Genomic DNA, 19,579 nt, shown 5'->3' on the forward strand with positions numbered 1-19,579 from the left:
TTTAGCAGTCTGCTGACGGTGTCCACCAGGTCCGTTATTATTATTATACAGTATATTATATATATATATATATATATATATAGCAGTACGGTAGGCCACGGCTGTACCTACCTCTGTGTCGTCAGTGCACTCGTCGTCCATAAGTAATATAATACTATACTATCCATCCATCTACATTGTATACCTGTGGTGGGTTGTTTTTTTTTTCTTCATACTAGTTTAGCAGTCTGCTGACAGTGTCCACCAGGTCCGTTATTATTATTATACAGTATATTATATATATATATATATATATATATATATATAGCAGTACGGTAGGCCACGGCTGTACCTACCTCTGTGTCGTCAGTGCACTCGTCGTCCATAAATAATATAATACTATACTATCCATCCATCTACATTGTATACCTGTGGTGGCTTTTAGTTGTGCGCATTAAAATATGGAGAACAAAAATGTGGAGGTTAAAAAAATAGGGAAAGATCAAGATCCACTTCCACCTCGTGCTGAAGCTGCTGCCACTAGTCATGGCCGAGACGATGAAATGCCATCAACGTCGTCTGCCAACGCCGATGCCCAATGTCATAGTACAGAGCATGTAAAATCCAAAACACAAAAGATCAGTAAAATGACCCAAAAATCAAAATTAAAAGCGTCTGAGGAGAAGCGTAAACTTGCCAATATGCCATTTACGACACGGAGTGGCAAGGAACAGCTGAGGCCCTGGCCTATGTTCATGGCTAGTGGTTCAGCTTCACATGAGGATGGAAGCACTCTTCCTCTCGCTAGAAAAAAAAAAAGACTTAAGCTGGCAAAAGCACAGCAAAGAACTGTGCGTTCTTCGAAATCACAAATCCCCAAGGAGAGTCCAATTGTGTCGGTTGCGATGCCTGACCTTCCCAACACTGGACGGGAAGAGCTTGCGCCTTCCACCATTTGCACGCCCCCTGCAAGTGCTGGAAGGAGCACCCGCAGTCCAGTTCCTGATAGTCAAATTGAAGATGTCAGTGTTGAAGTACACCAGGATGAGGATATGGGTGTTGCTGGCGCTGGGGAGGAAATTGACAAGGAGGATTCTGATGGTGATGTGGTTTGTTTAAGTCAGGCACCCGGGGAGACACCTGTTGTCCGTGGGAGGAATATGGCCATTGACATGCCTGGTCAAAATACAAAAAAAATCAGCTCTTCAGTGTGGAATTATTTCAACAGAAATGCGGACAACTGGTGTCAAGCCATGTGTTGCCTTTGTCAAGCTGTAATAAGTAGGGGTAAGGACGTTAACCACCTCGGAACATCCTCCCTTATACGTCACCTGCAGCGCATTCATAATAAGTCAGTGACAAGTTCAAAAACTTTGGGCGACAGCGGAAGCAGTCCACTGACCAGTAAATCCCTTCCTCTTGTAACCAAGCTCCCGCAAACCACACCACCAACTCCCTCAGTGTCAATTTCCTCCTTACCCAGGAAAGCCAATAGTCCTGCAGGCCATGTCACTGGCAAGTCTGACGAGTCCTCTCCTGCCTGGGATTCCTCCGATGCATCCTTGAGTGTAACGCCTACTGCTGCTGGCGCTGCTGTTGTTGCTGCTGGGAGTCGATCGTCATCCCAGAGGGGAAGTCGGAAGACCACTTGTACTACTTCCAGTAAGCAATTGACTGTCCAACAGTCCTTTGCGAGGAAGATGAAATATCACAGCAGTCATCCTGTTGCAAAGCGGATAACTCAGGCCTTGACAACTATGTTGGTGTTAGACGTGCGTCCAGTATCCGCCGTTAGTTCACGGGGAACTAGAGAATTGCTTGAGGTAGTGTGCCCCCGTTACCAAATACCATCTAGGTTCCACTTCTCTAGGCAGGCGATATCGAGAATGTACACGGACGTCAGAAAAAGAGTCACCAGTGTCCTAAAAAATGCAGTTGTACCCAATGTCCACTTAACCACGGACATGTGGACAAGTGGAGCAGGGCAGACTCAGGACTATATGACTGTGACAGCCCACTGGGTAGATGTATTGCCTCCCGCTGCAAGAACAGCAGCGGCGGCACCAGTAGCAGCATCTCACAAATGCCAACTCGTTCCTAGGCAGGCTACGCTTTGTATCACCGCTTTCCATAAGAGGCACACAGCTGAAAACCTCTTACGGCAACTGAGGAAGATCATCGCAGAATGGCTTACCCCAATTGGACTCTCCTGGGGATTTGTGGCATCGGACAACGCCAGCAATATTGTGCGTGCATTACATCTGGGCAAATTCCAGCATGTCCCATGTTTTGCACATACCTTGAATTTGGTGGTGCAGAATTATTTAAAAAACGACAGGGACGTGCAAGAGATGCTGTCGGTGGCCAGAAGAATTGCGGGCCACTTTCGGCGTACAGGCATCGCGTACAGAAGACTGTAGCACCACCAAAAACACCTGAACCTGCCCTGCCATCATCTGAAGCAAGAGGTGGTAACGAGGTGGAATTCAACCCTCTATATGCTTCAGAGGATGGAGGAGCAGCAAAAGGCCATTCAAGCCTATACATCTGCCCATGATATAGGCAAAGGAGGTGGAATGCACCTGTCTCAAGCGCAGTGGAGAATGATTTCAACGTTGTGCAAGGTTCTGCAGCCTTTTGAACTTGCCACACGTGAAGTCAGTTCAGACACTGCCAGCCTGAGTCAGGTCATTCCCCTCATCAGGCTTTTGCAGAAGAAGCTGGAGGCATTGAAGGAGGAGCTAAAACAGAGCGATTCCGCTAGGCATGTGGGACTTGTGGATGGAGCCCTTCATTCGCTTAACCAGGATTCACGGGTGGTCAATCTGTTGAAATCAGAGCACTACATTTTGGCCACCGTGCTCGATCCTAGATTTAAAACCTACGTTGGATCTCTCTTTCCGGCAGACACAAGTCTGCAGAGGTTCAAAGACCTGCTGGTGAGAAAATTGTAGAGATGAGCGCCTGAAATTTTTCGGGTTTTGTGTTTTGGTTTTGGGTTCGGTTCCGCGGCCGTGTTTTGGGTTCGAACGCGTTTTGGCAAAACCTCACCGAATTTTTTTTGTCGGATTCGGGTGTGTTTTGGATTCGGGTGTTTTTTTCAAAAAACACTAAAAAACAGCTTAAATCATAGAATTTGGGGGTCATTTTGATCCCAAAGTATTATTAACCTCAAAAACCATAATTTACACTCATTTTCAGTCTATTCTGAATACCTCACACCTCACAATATTATTTTTAGTCCTAAAATTTGCACCGAGGTCGCTGTGTGAGTAAGATAAGCGACCCTAGTGGCCGACACAAACACCGGGCCCATCTAGGAGTGGCACTGCAGTGTCACGCAGGATGTCCCTTCCAAAAAACCCTCCCCAAACAGCACATGACGCAAAGAAAAAAAGAGGCGCAATGAGGTAGCTGTGTGAGTAAGATTAGCGACCCTAGTGGCCGACACAAACACCGGGCCCATCTAGGAGTGGCACTGCAGTGTCACGCAGGATGGCCCTTCCAAAAAACCCTCCCCAAACAGCACATGACGCAAAGAAAAAAAGAGGCGCAATGAGGTAGCTGTGTGAGTAAGATTAGCGACCCTAGTGGCCGACACAAACACCGGGCCCATCTAGGAGTGGCACTGCAGTGTCACGCAGGATGGCCCTTCCAAAAAACCCTCCCCAAACAGCACATGACGCAAAGAAAAAAAGAGGCGCAATGAGGTAGCTGTGTGAGTAAGATTAGCGACCCTAGTGGCCGACACAAACACCGGGCCCATCTAGGAGTGGCACTGCAGTGTCACGCAGGATGGCCCTTCCAAAAAACCCTCCCCAAACAGCACATGACGCAAAGAAAAAAAGAGGCGCAATGAGGTAGCTGTGTGAGTAAGATTAGCGACCCTAGTGGCCGACACAAACACCGGGCCCATCTAGGAGTGGCACTGCAGTGTCACGCAGGATGTCCCTTCCAAAAAACCCTCCCCAAACAGCACATGACGCAAAGAAAAAAAGAGGCGCAATGAGGTAGCTGTGTGAGTAAGATTAGCGACCCTAGTGGCCGACACAAACACCGGGCCCATCTAGGAGTGGCACTGCAGTGTCACGCAGGATGTCCCTTCCAAAAAACCCTCCCCAAACAGCACATGACGCAAAGAAAAAAAGAGGCGCAATGAGGTAGCTGTGTGAGTAAGATTAGCGACCCTAGTGGCCGACACAAACACCGGGCCCATCTAGGAGTGGCACTGCAGTGTCACGCAGGATGTCCCTTCCAAAAAACCCTCCCCAAACAGCACATGACGCAAAGAAAAAAAGAGGCGCAATGAGGTAGCTGACTGTGTGAGTAAGATTAGCGACCCTAGTGGCCGACACAAACACCGGGCCCATCTAGGAGTGGCACTGCAGTGTCACGCAGGATGTCCCTTCCAAAAAAAACCTCCCCAATCAGCACATGATGCAAAGAAAAAGAAAAGAAAAAAGAGGTGCAAGATGGAATTGTCCTTGGGCCCTCCCACCCACCCTTATGTTGTATAAACAAAACAGGACATGCACACTTTAACCAACCCATCATTTCAGTGACAGGGTCTGCCACACGACTGTGACTGATATGACGGGTTGGTTTGGACCCCCCCCCAAAAAAGAAGCAATTAATCTCTCCTTGCACAAACTGGCTCTACAGAGGCAAGATGTCCACCTCATCTTCACCCTCCGATATATCACCGTGTACATCCCCCTCCTCACAGATTATCAATTCGTCCCCACTGGAATCCACCATCTCAGCTCCCTGTGTACTTTGTGGAGGCAATTGCTGCTGGTCAATGTCTCCGCGGAGGAATTGATTATAATTCATTTTAATGAACATCATCTTCTCCACATTTTCTGGATGTAACCTCGTACGCCGATTGCTGACAAGGTGAGCGGCGGCACTAAACACTCTTTCGGAGTACACACTTGTGGGAGGGCAACTTAGGTAGAATAAAGCCAGTTTGTGCAAGGGCCTCCAAATTGCCTCTTTTTCCTGCCAGTATAAGTACGGACTGTGTGACGTGCCTACTTGGATGCGGTCACTCATATAATCCTCCACCATTCTATCAATGTTGAGAGAATCATATGCAGTGACAGTAGACGACATGTCCGTAATCGTTGTCAGGTCCTTCAGTCCGGACCAGATGTCAGCATCAGCAGTCGCTCCAGACTGCCCTGCATCACCGCCAGCGGGTGGGCTCGGAATTCTGAGCCTTTTCCTCGCACCCCCAGTTGCGGGAGAATGTGAAGGAGGAGATGTTGACAGGTCGCGTTCCGCTTGACTTGACAATTTTGTCACCAGCAGGTCTTTCAACCCCAGCAGACCTGTGTCTGCCGGAAAGAGAGATCCAAGGTAGGCTTTAAATCTAGGATCGAGCACGGTGGCCAAAATGTAGTGCTCTGATTTCAACAGATTGACCACCCGTGAATCCTTGTTAAGCGAATTAAGGGCTGCATCCACAAGTCCCACATGCCTAGCGGAATCGCTCCCTTTTAGCTCCTTCTTCAATGCCTCCAGCTTCTTCTGCAAAAGCCTGATGAGGGGAATGACCTGACTCAGGCTGGCAGTGTCTGAACTGACTTCACGTGTGGCAAGTTCAAAGGGCATCAGAACCTTGCACAACGTTGAAATCATTCTCCACTGCACTTGAGACAGGTGCATTCCACCTACTATATCGTGCTCAATTGTATAGGCTTGAATGGCCTTTTGCTGCTCCTCCAACCTCTGAAGCATATAGAGGGTTGAATTCCACCTCGTTACCACTTCTTGCTTCAGATGATGGCAGGGCAGGTTCAGTAGTTTTTGGTGGTGCTCCAGTTTTCTGTACGTGGTGCCTGTACGCCGAAAGTGTCCCGCAATTCTTCTGGCCACCGACAGCATCTCTTGCACGCCCCTGTCGTTTTTTTAAAAATTCTGCACCACCAAATTCAAGGTATGTGCAAAACATGGGACGTGCTGGAATTGGCCCAGATTTAATGCACACACAATATTGCTGGCGTTGTCTGATGCCACAAATCCACAGGAGAGTCCAATTGGGGTAAGCCATTCCGCGATGATCTTCCTCAGTTGCCGTAAGAGGTTTTCAGCTGTGTGCGTATTCTGGAAAGCGGTGATACAAAGCGTAGCCTGCCTAGGAAAGAGTTGGCGTTTGCGAGATGCTGCTACTGGTGCCGCCGCTGCTGTTCTTGCGGCGGGAGTCCATACATCTACCCAGTGGGCTGTCACAGTCATATAGTCCTGACCCTGCCCTGCTCCACTTGTCCACATGTCCGTGGTTAAGTGGACATTGGGTACAGCTGCATTTTTTAGGACACTGGTGACTCTTTTTCTGAGGTCTGTGTACATTTTCGGTATCGCCTGCCTAGAGAAATGGAACCTAGATGGTATTTGGTACCGGGGACACAGTACCTCCAACAAGTCTCTAGTTGGCTCTGCAGTAATGATGGATACCGGAACCACGTTTCTCACCACCCAGGATGCCAAGGCCTCAGTTATCCGCTTTGCAGTAGGATGACTGCTGTGATATTTCATCTTCCTCGCAAAGGACTGTTGAACAGTCAATTGCTTACTGGAAGTAGTACAAGTGGGCTTACGACTTCCCCTCTGGGATGACCATCGACTCCCAGCGGCAACAACAGCAGCGCCAGCAGCAGTAGGCGTTACACGCAAGGATGCATCGGAGGAATCCCAGGCAGGAGAGGACTCGTCAGAATTGCCAGTGACATGGCCTGCAGGACTATTGGCATTCCTGGGGAAGGAGGAAATTGACACTGAGGGAGTTGGTGGGGTGGTTTGCGTGAGCTTGGTTACAAGAGGAAGGGATTTACTGGTCAGTGGACTGCTTCCGCTGTCACCCAAAGTTTTTGAACTTGTCACTGACTTATTATGAATGCGCTGCAGGTGACGTATAAGGGAGGATGTTCCGAGGTGGTTAACGTCCTTACCCCTACTTATTACAGCTTGACAAAGGGAACACACGGCTTGACACCTGTTGTCCGCATTTCTGGTGAAATACCTCCACACCGAAGAGCTGATTTTTTTGGTATTTTCACCTGGCATGTCAACGGCCATATTCCTCCCACGGACAACAGGTGTCTCCCCGGGTGCCTGACTTAAACAAACCACCTCACCATCAGAATCCTCCTGGTCAATTTCCTCCCCAGCACCAGCAACACCCATATCCTCCTCATCCTGGTGTACTTCAACACTGACATCTTCAATCTGACTATCAGGAACTGGACTGCGGGTGCTCCTTCCAGCACTTGCAGGGGGCGTGCAAATGGTGGAAGGCGCATGCTCTTCACGTCCAGTGTTGGGAAGGTCAGGCATCGCAACCGACACAATTGGACTCTCCTTGTGGATTTGGGATTTCAAAGAACGCACAGTTCTTTGCGGTGCTTTGCCTTTTGCCAGCTTGAGTCTTTTCAGTTTTCTAGCGAGAGGCTGAGTGCTTCCATCCTCATGTGAAGCTGAACCACTAGCCATGAACATAGGCCAGGGCCTCAGCCGTTCCTTGCCACTCCGTGTGGTAAATGGCATATTGGCAAGTTTACGCTTCTCCTCCGACAATTTTATTTTAGGTTTTGGAGTCCTTTTTTTACTGATATTTGGTGTTTTGGTTTTGACATGGTCTGTACTATGCCATTGGGCATCGGCCTTGGCAGACGACGTTGCTGGCATTTCATCGTCTCGGCCATGACTAGTGGCAGCAGCTTCAGCACGAGGTGGAAGTGGATCTTGATCTTTCCCTAATTTTGGAACCTCAACATTTTTGTTCTCCATATTTTAATAGGCACAACTAAAAGGCACCTCAGGTAAACAATGGAGATGGATGGATTGGATACTAGTATACAATTATGGACGGGCTGCCGAGTGCCGACACAGAGGTAGCCACAGCCGTGAACTACCGCACTGTACTGTGTCTGCTGCTAATATATAGACTGGTTGATAAAGAGATAGTATACTCGTAACTAGTATGTATGTATAAAGAAAGAAAAAAAACCCACGGTTAGGTGGTATATACAATTATGGACGGGCTGCCGAGTGCCGACACAGAGGTAGCCACAGCCGTGAACTACCGCACTGTACTGTGTCTGCTGCTAATATATAGACTGGTTGATAAAGAGATAGTATACTCGTAACTAGTATGTATGTATAAAGAAAGAAAAAAAAACCACGGTTAGGTGGTATATACAATTATGGACGGGCTGCCGAGTGCCGACACAGAGGTAGCCACAGCCGTGAACTACCGCACTGTACTGTGTCTGCTGCTAATATATAGACTGGTTGATAAAGAGATAGTATACTCGTAACTAGTATGTATGTATAAAGAAAGAAAAAAAAACCACGGTTAGGTGGTATATACAATTATGGACGGGCTGCCGAGTGCCGACACAGAGGTAGCCACAGCCGTGAACTACCGCACTGTACTGTGTCTGCTGCTAATATATAGACTGGTTGATAAAGAGATAGTATACTCGTAACTAGTATGTATGTATAAAGAAAGAAAAAAAAACCACGGTTAGGTGGTATATACAATTATGGACGGGCTGCCGAGTGCCGACACAGAGGTAGCCACAGCCGTGAACTACCGCACTGTACTGTGTCTGCTGCTAATATATAGACTGGTTGATAAAGAGATAGTATACTCGTAACTAGTATGTATGTATAAAGAAAGAAAAAAAAACCACGGTTAGGTGGTATATACAATTATGGACGGGCTGCCGAGTGCCGACACAGAGGTAGCCACAGCCGTGAACTACCGCACTGTACTGTGTCTGCTGCTAATATATAGACTGGTTGATAAAGAGATAGTATACTCGTAACTAGTATGTATGTATAAAGAAAGAAAAAAAAACCACGGTTAGGTGGTATATACAATTATGGACGGGCTGCCGAGTGCCGACACAGAGGTAGCCACAGCCGTGAACTACCGCACTGTACTGTGTCTGCTGCTAATATATAGACTGGTTGATAAAGAGATAGTATACTCGTAACTAGTATGTATGTATAAAGAAAGAAAAAAAAACCACGGTTAGGTGGTATATACAATTATGGACGGGCTGCCGAGTGCCGACACAGAGGTAGCCACAGCCGTGAACTACCGCACTGTACTGTGTCTGCTGCTAATATAGACTGGTTGATAAAGAGATAGTATACTACTAATATTATATACTGGTGGTCAGGTCACTGGTCACTAGTCACACTGGCAGTGGCACTCCTGCAGCAAAAGTGTGCACTGTTTAATTTTAATATAATATTATGTACTCCTGGCTCCTGCTATAACCTATAACTGGCACTGCAGTAGTGCTCCCCAGTCTCCCCCACAATTATAAGCTGTGTGAGCTGAGCAGTCAGACAGATATATAATATATATAGATGATGCAGCACACTGGCCTGAGCCTGAGCAGTGCACACAGATATGGTATGTGACTGACTGAGTCACTGTGTGTATCGCTTTTTTCAGGCAGAGAACGGATATATTAAATAAACTGCACTGTGTGTCTGGTGGTCACTCACTATATAATATATTATGTACTCCTGGCTCCTGCTATAACCTATAACTGGCACTGCAGTAGTGCTCCCCAGTCTCCCCCACAATTATAAGCTGTGTGAGCTGAGCAGTCAGACAGATATATAATATTATATATAGATAATAGATGATGCAGCACACTGGCCTGAGCCTGAGCAGTGCACACAGATATGGTATGTGACTGAGTCACTGTGTGCTGTGTATCGCTTTTTTCAGGCAGAGAACGGATTATAAATAAAAGTGGTGGTCACTGGTCACTATCAGCAAAACTCTGCACTGTACACTACTGAGTACTCCTAATGCTCCCCAAAATTAGTAAATCAAGTGTCTAAACGGAGAGGACGCCAGCCACGTCCTCTCCCTATCAATCTCAATGCACGTGTGAAAATGGCGGCGACGCGCGGCTCCTTATATAGAATCCGAGTCTTGCGATAGAATCCGAGCCTCGCGAGAATCCGCCAGCGTCATGATGACGTTCGGGCGCGCTCGGGTTAACCGAGCAAGGCGGGAAGATCCGAGTCGCTCGGACCCGTGAAAAAAACATGAAGTTCTGGCGGGTTCGGATTCAGAGAAACCGAACCCGCTCATCTCTAGAAAATTGTCAAGTCAAGCGGAACGCGACCCGTCAACATCTCCTTCACATTCTCCCGCAACTGGAGGTGCGAGGAAAAGGCTACGAATTCCGAGCCCACCCGCTGGCGGTGATGCAGGGCAGTCTGGAGCGACTGCTGATGCTGACATCTGGTCCGGACTGAAGGACCTGCCAACGATTACTGACATGTCGTCTACTGTCACTGCATATGATTCTCTCACCATTGAAAGAATGGTGGAGGATTATATGAGTGACCGCATCCAAGTAGGCACGTCAGACAGTCCGTACGTATACTGGCAGGAAAAAGAGGCAATTTGGAGGCCCTTGCAGAAACAGGCTTTATTCTACCTAAGTTGCCCTCCCTCCAGTGTGTACTCCGAAAGAGTGTTTAGTGCCGCCGCTCACCTTGTCAGCAATCGGCGTACGAGGTTACTTCCAGAAAATGTCGAGAAGATGATGTTCATTAAAATGAATTATAATCAATTCCTCCATGGAGACATTCACCAGCAGCAATTGCCTCCGCAAAGTACACGGGGACCTGAGATGGTGGATTCCAGTGGGGACGAATTAATAATCTGTGAGGAGGGGGATGTACACAGTGAAAGGGGTGATGAATCGGACGATGATGACGAGGTGGACATCTTGCCTCTGTAGAGCCAGTTTGTGTAGGGTCGCTTAGCTTAGTCACACAGCTACCTCATTGCGCCTCTTTTTTTCTTTGCGTCATGTGCTGTTTGGGGAGTATTTTTTTGAAGGGCCATCCTGCATGACACTGCAGTGCCACTCCTAGATGGGCCAGGTGTTTGTGTCGGCCACTTGTGTCGCTTAGCTTAGCCATCCAGCGACCTCGGTGCAAATTTTAGGACTAAAAATAATATTGTGAGGTGTTAGGTGTTCAGAATAGACTGAAAATGAGTGGAAATTATGGTTATTAAGGTTAATAATACTATGGGATCAAAATGACCCCCAAATTCTATGATTTAAGCTGTTTTTTAGGGTTTTTTGAAAAAAACACCCGAATCCAAAACACACCCGAATCCGACAAAAAAAGTTCGGTGAGGTTTTGCCAAAACGCGTTCGAACCCAAAACACGGCCGCGGAACTGAACCCAAAACACAAAACCCGAAAAATTTCCGGTGCACATCACTAGTAAATACTACTAGTGCATACGTGATAATGTAGCAGAGTAATAACAGCGATGCTCTGTAGTGAATACACCATAGTCCTGTGCAGTATAATGTAATATATGTATAATGTGTAATTCAAGCACACAGTCTCAAACCTAATCCCTAGAGGAAAGGGTGGGTCCTCAGGTAGTGGGGCCCACCGGGGGTTTCGTCTGTACCCCTATGGTCCAGTCCGACCCTGGATGTATCAAACCTTGGAGATAGATAAAGTGCAGTAATTGCTCAAAGCAACCAGTCAACTTGTAACCTTCACTGGATATACTGTGCCAGATACATGACACTTAGGAGCTGGTTGGTTGCTTTGGGCAACTTCTCCACTTTATCTCTCTCCAAGATAGAGTCCCCTTTTTACACATTACTAGATAGATAGATAGATTAGATAGATAGATAGATAGATAGATAGATAGATAGATAGATAGATAGATAGATAGATAGATAAATAGAAAGAAAGAATAGATGATACTTACTCTCTCCCCGCTGGCTCAGGCAGTCAGGCTCCTCGGTGCAGCTGCATCCCAGCATTCACAGCAGCGGCGGCCAGCCTAGGTGGAAGGAGAGGGACAGCTGCAGCAGTGCTGCCATCAATTACAGTGCGCTGCTGCGACTCCCGAGTCCCCCTCCCTCCTCCTCCCTTTCCCCTGCTCCCGGAGCTGCTGCTCCTCACCTCGCACACAAAAGCAGCTTGTAATGAGTCAGTTTGACTCGTAACAATGCGGCCAGTTGCGTCCTCAGGGCGACTGCGCTGTGTGCTAGGCACACCTGGCACACACGTAGTTACGGACCTGCAGCAAAGTGATAGCTATCACTATTACTTTAAATCCTTTTGTGGCACTGCATATCATTTTGCAAAGATCCCTTTTCAATGATAATCCTTCCATAAGGAAAAGTAGCTGACAACATCTGAAGATATCATTAGATAACCAGACCCTAGACACCATATTACACCGCCTTATGGGAAGTCTAGCTGTGATTCATGGAGGAGATGTACCCACACTAACTCCAAATAAATAAAACACATCACTCTTAGGTGCCTGTTTATCAAATAGTATTTTCAGGATATTCTTCAAAAATAGTGATGTGCGGTGAGGTCAAAGGCTGGGGTGACGCTGGCTAGTATCACAGACTGATTTATACACACACACGTGCGCACAGACACACACACACACACGCACACACGTGCGAACAGACACACGCACACACACACACACACACACACACACACACACATACACACACGACCCTGATGGTTCATGTAGGCATTATATAAAGATGCAGCAGTATATACTTTGTTACGCACTCTCTCTCTCTCTATCTATATACATATCTATATAATACTTCCATAGGCAAATGCGGGGGGGGGGTTTCTTGTTGCCCGGAAACCTCCCTCCTCTTGGCAAGTGGCTCAAATTATCACAACAGTAGCAACATACTTACCTACATTCTGGCTGCTCTCTGCGGGAGAGAGCAGCCAGGTCAGCTCAGAGGGCGGGCAGGGGAGGCTGTGACGTCGAGGAGGGGGTTGGCCGGAGGCGGGACGGGGGCGGAGAAAGGGCGTAATGGGGAGGAGCAAGGGCGGGGTCATGGTGATGCCTCTTTTAAGCCACGCCCCCGCTCTGTAATGCCGCGATCACCGGCACTACACTGCAGGGGGCGTGGCTATGATGACGCGATTCAGCAAGAATCGCGTCATCAACTGCCCGGACCGCCCACTTTACACACTAAGTGGGCAGACGGGCAGGGGGGACCCCGCGAATCGGGAGACTTGCCTGCTCTTCCGGGGGGCCGGGAGGGTCACCCAATTTTCGGGAGCCTCCCGGCCATTCCGGGAGAGTAGGCAAGTATGAGTAGCAATGGTATATAATATGATCAATAGACCTGCATACAGCGTGGTGACAGAGAGTATTTGCAGCAGAGGCAGTGCCCATTGCCGGTAAGTGCTGGAAGAAGAACAGTTACATCTGAATGCTAAAAGAATGGAAGAGCTGTAGCAAGTAGCAAGGAGGGTCAACGAAGTGGTGGAGAATGGAGAACATCATCTAGCTTTCAGTGTAAGAAGATATCCCTAATCAGAACCAGTCTTTGAAGTACTGTGAGACCTGTTGATGTGATTACTACATGCTGATTTTATTCTCCTTATGTGAGTGGGACCAATAAAACAAACTATGCTTAATTATTAAAATGGAATTGCACTATGTTTGTTGTTTTTTGTTTTAGTTAAATCGACCATCTTAATTGTACATTAACCAAATGGTGTTTTTACGTAAGGATTTTTATGGTTACCTTTGAACACATTAAGTAGCGCCAATTAGTGTTACTTATTTTGTATACTGGGTCGAAGAAGACATACTAAAGGGTTGAGGACCTGGTCGGACCTCCTACTGGTATACACCAGAAAGAACGTTGACACAGGGATTCTGTTCTGAGCCTTCCACAGGATGGATTTGTATGAAAACTTTGATGAACTGTAATAACTGACAGAATAACCATAATTCAATGACCTCTTATCGGAACCTGTCCTCTGGCAAGAGAAAATTAGTGAATTTACTTGAAAATATTCATTTTCATTTCATGAATTTACGCAAAAATTTTTTTATCTTAATGAATGGTACCTGCAACAAAATTGGTAGTTTTGGCTGGATTTATAATTAAAAGATAATTTATGCTTCTTTTGTAAAATAAAGTGCAATCTGTCAAATGCACATTAAAGCTGCCACACACCCTGTAGGTAGAAGCGCAAAATGTCTGTTCCGTTGTGCAAAACAAAGCTTTGGGACAACCATGCACCTCAATTTGGGCAAGTGCACCTATATTCCAGCCAAGGGTCATGAGTCTGCAAAGCAAGATGTCGGCATGGGTGGAAGGGTAGAAGTTTGCACAGGGGAGGTGTTCAGACGAGTAAGGGCGTTACTTGGAGTCAATGTAGCATGTGTACTATTGCGTCATATTTGGAGAGCAGAGCACAAACAAAGCAGGGTTATTGAAATGAGATAAACAGATGGATAGGGAGCAATCCTTGCTGTGGCCCACGACAATTAACGAAAAAACTTGAACTTGGCAGTGGCTCGGAGATGGAGGTTTTAAGAGTCTCATCTTATTCTTTTAACAATATCCATTTTGCGCAACAATATTGCATGTCAGAAAGGAAATTGCAATAAAAAGTCCTGAGGTCTTCTCACTGCTGTGATTAATGTAAGCAATAAACAAGATGTAGCCAGGAGACAAATGAAAATATGTTTTTTTGGAAGTGGTGGTAATAAAGTGTTAGGAAATAGGTTTAAAGTTTTGCACATACCCCTAGTGGAGGAAGTAATGTGGCAAGGGCTGATACGGCATACCATCAAGAAATTAGTACCCGCTACGCCGTACTCCCTGTCACCTAACCATTGGCACCACTAGTTGCGTCGCTGAGTGAGTCACAACGCTCGAGGGCGAGTGGACCCTGGGTTCTGAGTGAACAGTGGCAGCAGTGTGGCTCCCGGAGGACTGGGCATGCCCACGTGTCATGTGCCCATGTCCCCATGACACAAGACCATGCCCATATTCATGCGTGAGCACAGAGTACCAGCAAGAAATAAAATCTACTTGCCCACTGCATACCCCACTGGTGATTCTTCCGGGTGTGGATCATTAGGTTGACCAATATTAGGTTGACAGTCGCTAGGTCAACCTTATGTGGTTGAGATGCACTTAGTCAAACCGTCAACAGGGTCAATAGGTTGACAGTGAAAACGTAGGCATCTGAAAAGGTCGACAGGTACAAAAGGTTGACACAGTGAAAAGGCTGACATGGAAATGGTTGACACGAAAAAGGTTGACACAGTTTTTTTGCCATTTTTGGGTGTCATTTTGAATGTTTAACCACATGTACACCAATTAGAGTACCCCATCCCATATTAGTGCTATTGATGCAGCTTTCCTGTAGGCAGCAGTGATAGCAACTCCACCCACATCTGGATCAGGCTCATTGGGGGGGAATTCAATTGTTATTGCTGCCTGATCTCCCATCTAAAGTGACGGGATATTTCAGGGGCAATATTCAATTGATGCTGTTTATTGCGCCAATCACGCCCCTTAGTGTTGGGTTTAGCCACGTAAAGCAGCTAAACTTGACTAAACTAATGGGCACAATCGTGAAATTTATCATTTGGTGCCCAAATGGTTCACATTTCAGCTTGACTGCAAGGTAGGTGCGAGCTAAGATGTGGCTCAGCGTGCCTGAATGAAGCAACAATTGAATTGCTTCATTGGGCACCATCTGGTGATTGAACAATTGGAATTACCCATTTAGTATCCTTATTTAGACTTTATACATTGTAGGAGATATGGGCTAACAAATACACTATCCAAAACTTTCTGGCATCACATATACAGAAAATACAGAATCAGAGATAAACGTAATCAGACCTGTTTACCAAGCTGTAGTATCAGCCAATCCCGTTGCTATGTATAGATGAGAGAATGTTCCATCTGATGTGAAAGTGGCAGAACTGGCTGAGGGGGATAAGTGTGTTATATGCTGCTTTTGTTCTCTGTCTTTATGTCTGGCTTCAACTAGTTTCTTTATATCGCATCATTTATCAAAAATATTTTGGGGGAAATTCCCCAAAAACAACAAAAAGCAAGCATACTCTAGATCAGTGCTTCTCAGACTTTTTTGAAACACGGCATCCTAGAGTATTCAGCATTTTTACCACAGCACCCCTAAGTATAATTACTTACTCTACTGGAATGTCCTGGAGGCTCCCGAATATCGGGTGACGCTCCTGGTCCCCCAGAAATCAGGGTAAGTCTTCCGCATCTGCCGTCAGCCCCCGAGACCCCCCTTCCCCGCTTGGCCGCCCACACCTGAGCACAAGTGGGCGATCCGAGGGGGACCCAATAACGCGATTCGCACTGAATCATTTCAATTCTATCCCCACCCCCCGCTATAAAATGTCGGTTTTCTCTGCACTGTATGGTGAAGGACAGAGCCACGGTGATGCGCTCATGCCACCACGCTCCCCAAACAGGCCACTTTCCTGCCGGCCACGCCCCCTATGTGCTAAACAGGCACAGAGGAGGGGGCAGCAAAGTAGGCAAGTATGCCCCTAAGCCAACAATTTCTTATTGCGACACTCAACCAAAATGATTAAATTAAGTAAATTGTGCTTACAAGCATAGATGGTGTAATGGTAGCATTACTGCCTCACAGCGCTGAGGTCTTGGGTTTGATTCCCGCTATGGCCCTAACTAATACTAGTGTGTACAGTAAGTGTGTGTGCGTGTGGTAGGGGGTACGTAGAGTGCTAGCTCCACTGGGGCAGGAGCCAATGGCTAGCACCAGAGCCAGATTTAAATGCAATTTATGAGCCAAAGGGTACATCTGGGCATTATACACAGGTGCAGCAGTATAAACTTCTGGAAATTTGGTGAGTTTTGATCTGAGGAGTGCATAAAAGGTCAGCAGGTGAGGCACTGCCTCCCCTGCCATAGACTTTTTACTCCAGAGTTTGGACTATAAAAATGATTAGAATAATGCAAAGAAGATATATCAAACATATTCTTTGTATTTTTCATATACTTTATACAATCAAAACTCTGGCACAAACATTAGTATGACAGGAAAGGCTCTGCCTCACTTGCCTCACCCCACCGCACGTCAGTGTTTTGTAGCTCTGCTTGTTGACTTTGCAAATGGTTGATGACTCTGCTTACCTAATATGCAATTCTCACAAACATTTTTTTTTTGTGTTAGCCACTGTCATTCCTGTTACCAACCTGCTCTGCAGCTTTTGAACACTGCTGTATCCAAGGTGACCAGATTTCTATGCCAGAGTTCCAATGACTGTGACTTGGTTGTCACTAGACATGAGTAGACTCGGTTTTCTGAAAACCAAGCCAATCCAAACTTATGGGATTTGAGGGAATCCAAGCGCCAGCTCAGGGTTTCCCACCTTGCTCAGATTCCAAATCAAGGTTTTGGATTCTATATAAGTGCCTGCAGCTGTGATTCAGCACCATTGCTGTGTTGTGCTTACTCCATGCTGTGTCCACCCATTCTAGTGCAGGCTGAGCTGAGCTATCTGTGTGTTCACTGCAGTGTTTGGCTGGTCCAGTAGTCACCTTAGTAGCCTCCCACCATTCCCCATGCTGGCCGGCTGCCGCGCAGCATTAACTAATGGCTGCCAGTGGAGGTGCTGCACATGTGCAGCTGCAGCAGCCCCCTTTGCAGAGCCGGACCATCAGTAACCACTGACGGCTCCTCCTCTGGGTCCACCTCCAGTACCGTGTCCTGCTCAGGCCCCAGCCGCAGCAACCAAGACAGGAGCTAAGACAGGAGCCAGCAGCCAGCAATTCTAGCTGTGCCTAGTCAGTCAGTAAATGAATGAATGGGCCTGTTTACAAGAAATAGATATATACTGTATATAGGGTTGCAAATCAAAGTCCACTTCCTTTCAGATAAAAGACTACACCAGTGAAATTATACTTTTTTAAAGAAGTTATATTGTCAAAGAGCAATGTCTGTATATTTATATGTGGACTCACTTTTCTAAATGTTATGTTTTAACTACAAGTAAATATTTGTGAAATTTCCAAAAAGACGACTTCTGGTAGCCCTTTAAAAGGGCAAAAAATCTTTGAGGTGGTAATATGATATGGTTACTATGGGTTACAGCTATTAAAGCACCCTCAGATAGTTTCTTATATTTGTTTTATGGTGTACCCCACCTAGCAGGGGGTAAATCTTGAGGTGCTGCAAAAAGAAGTTATTTAGTGCAGGACAAGGACTTATATATATATATACAGATGGAGCCACATTTATCTTGACTTCTATGCTGCGCCTAGGCACACCATGGTTTATTAGCATAAGCCTTTCATCTATTGTTCTCAGCTGCAATACAATAAGAGAGAACAATACAGCAGGGGATTAAGGACCTCATTCCGAGTTGATCGCACAGTAGCTCTTTTTAGCTGCCGTGCGATCAGATAGTCGCCGCCTATGGGGGAGTGTATTTTTGCATAGCAAGGCTGCGTTCGCTTGTGCAGCCGAGCTATGCAAAAACATTTTGTGCCGTTTAGGAGTAGGTCTGGAACTACTTACCCACTGCGATCACTTCAGCCTGTCAGGTCCAGGGAGTACCGTCAGACATCCGCCCTCCAAACGCCTCGACACGCCTGTGTTGGACCAACCACTCCCCGAAAATGGTCAGTTGACACCCAGATCCACCTTCTGATTGTCAATCTTCTTGCATTTGCCGCTGCGAAGTATTTCTTCGTAGTTCTTGTCGTTGCCCAGCGACAGTTCTGACCCGATTACACGGCTGCGAAAAAGTGCAGCTTGCGATCGGGTCGGAATGACCCCCTAAAGTTATTACAGCACGGTATTAAGTCTGACTGCCCTGGCTCAGTTAATCCTATCAAAGTCCAAGATAAAGGTGGCTCTATCTGTGTATATATATATATATATATATATATATATAATTTATATATATATATATATATATATATATACACACACCCATACATATGGGTATGTGTGCGCTGCTGTGATCACCACCCCCTGCCTCCCTCTGTGTGTGTATGTTTGTGTTTACCACTACTTGAGTGTGATTATGTGCTTCCTGCTGCGATGTGTGTAGTGAGTGTGCTGTATGTAATGTGTGCCCCCTGCTGCCGCCATGTGCGTAGTGTGCTGTATATAGTGTGTGTCCACTGCTGCCGGCATGTGTGTAGTGGGTTCGGTTGTACAGTATGTAGTGTGTGCTCCCTGCTGCCTCCATGTGTGTAATGTGTGCATCCGGCTGCCACCATGTGTGTACTGTGCTCTATGTGTTTGTGTATTTTCCTGTGGGGCCATTGTGTATAATTTTCTACTTATTGAGGCCAATGTGTTTTTGTTTTATTTCCTGTGGGGGCTAACATGTTGGTTTTTTGTGTGCAATGTTTTTAGTCTGCGTATGCATCTGAGTTGCACCACCAGGGCCGGTGCAAGTTCTCTCTGCACCCTAAGCAAAGCTTCAGCCTAGCGCCCCTTAATCTTCAAAGCCCCCACCACTTCCTGTAGGGGAGATGCAGGTGGCCATTAGGTAGGTTGAGATGAATTGCATCATTATATAGAGAAAAGGGACAACACTGAAGGATCTTTAAAGTAATAAAGGATATTGCAAACACATCACAAAATGTTGTGACTTTGTTCACAAAATCCTACTATTCTTTATATACTGTACAATATTGTATTTGGGGTCTGATGGAGATGTTTAATTGGGGTTGGGTACAGAATGCCGCCAGTCAGAATGCAGA

Source organism: Pseudophryne corroboree, chromosome 10, assembly GCF_028390025.1.
Source record: "Pseudophryne corroboree isolate aPseCor3 chromosome 10, aPseCor3.hap2, whole genome shotgun sequence".
Classification (NCBI taxonomy): Eukaryota; Metazoa; Chordata; class Amphibia; order Anura; family Myobatrachidae; genus Pseudophryne; species Pseudophryne corroboree.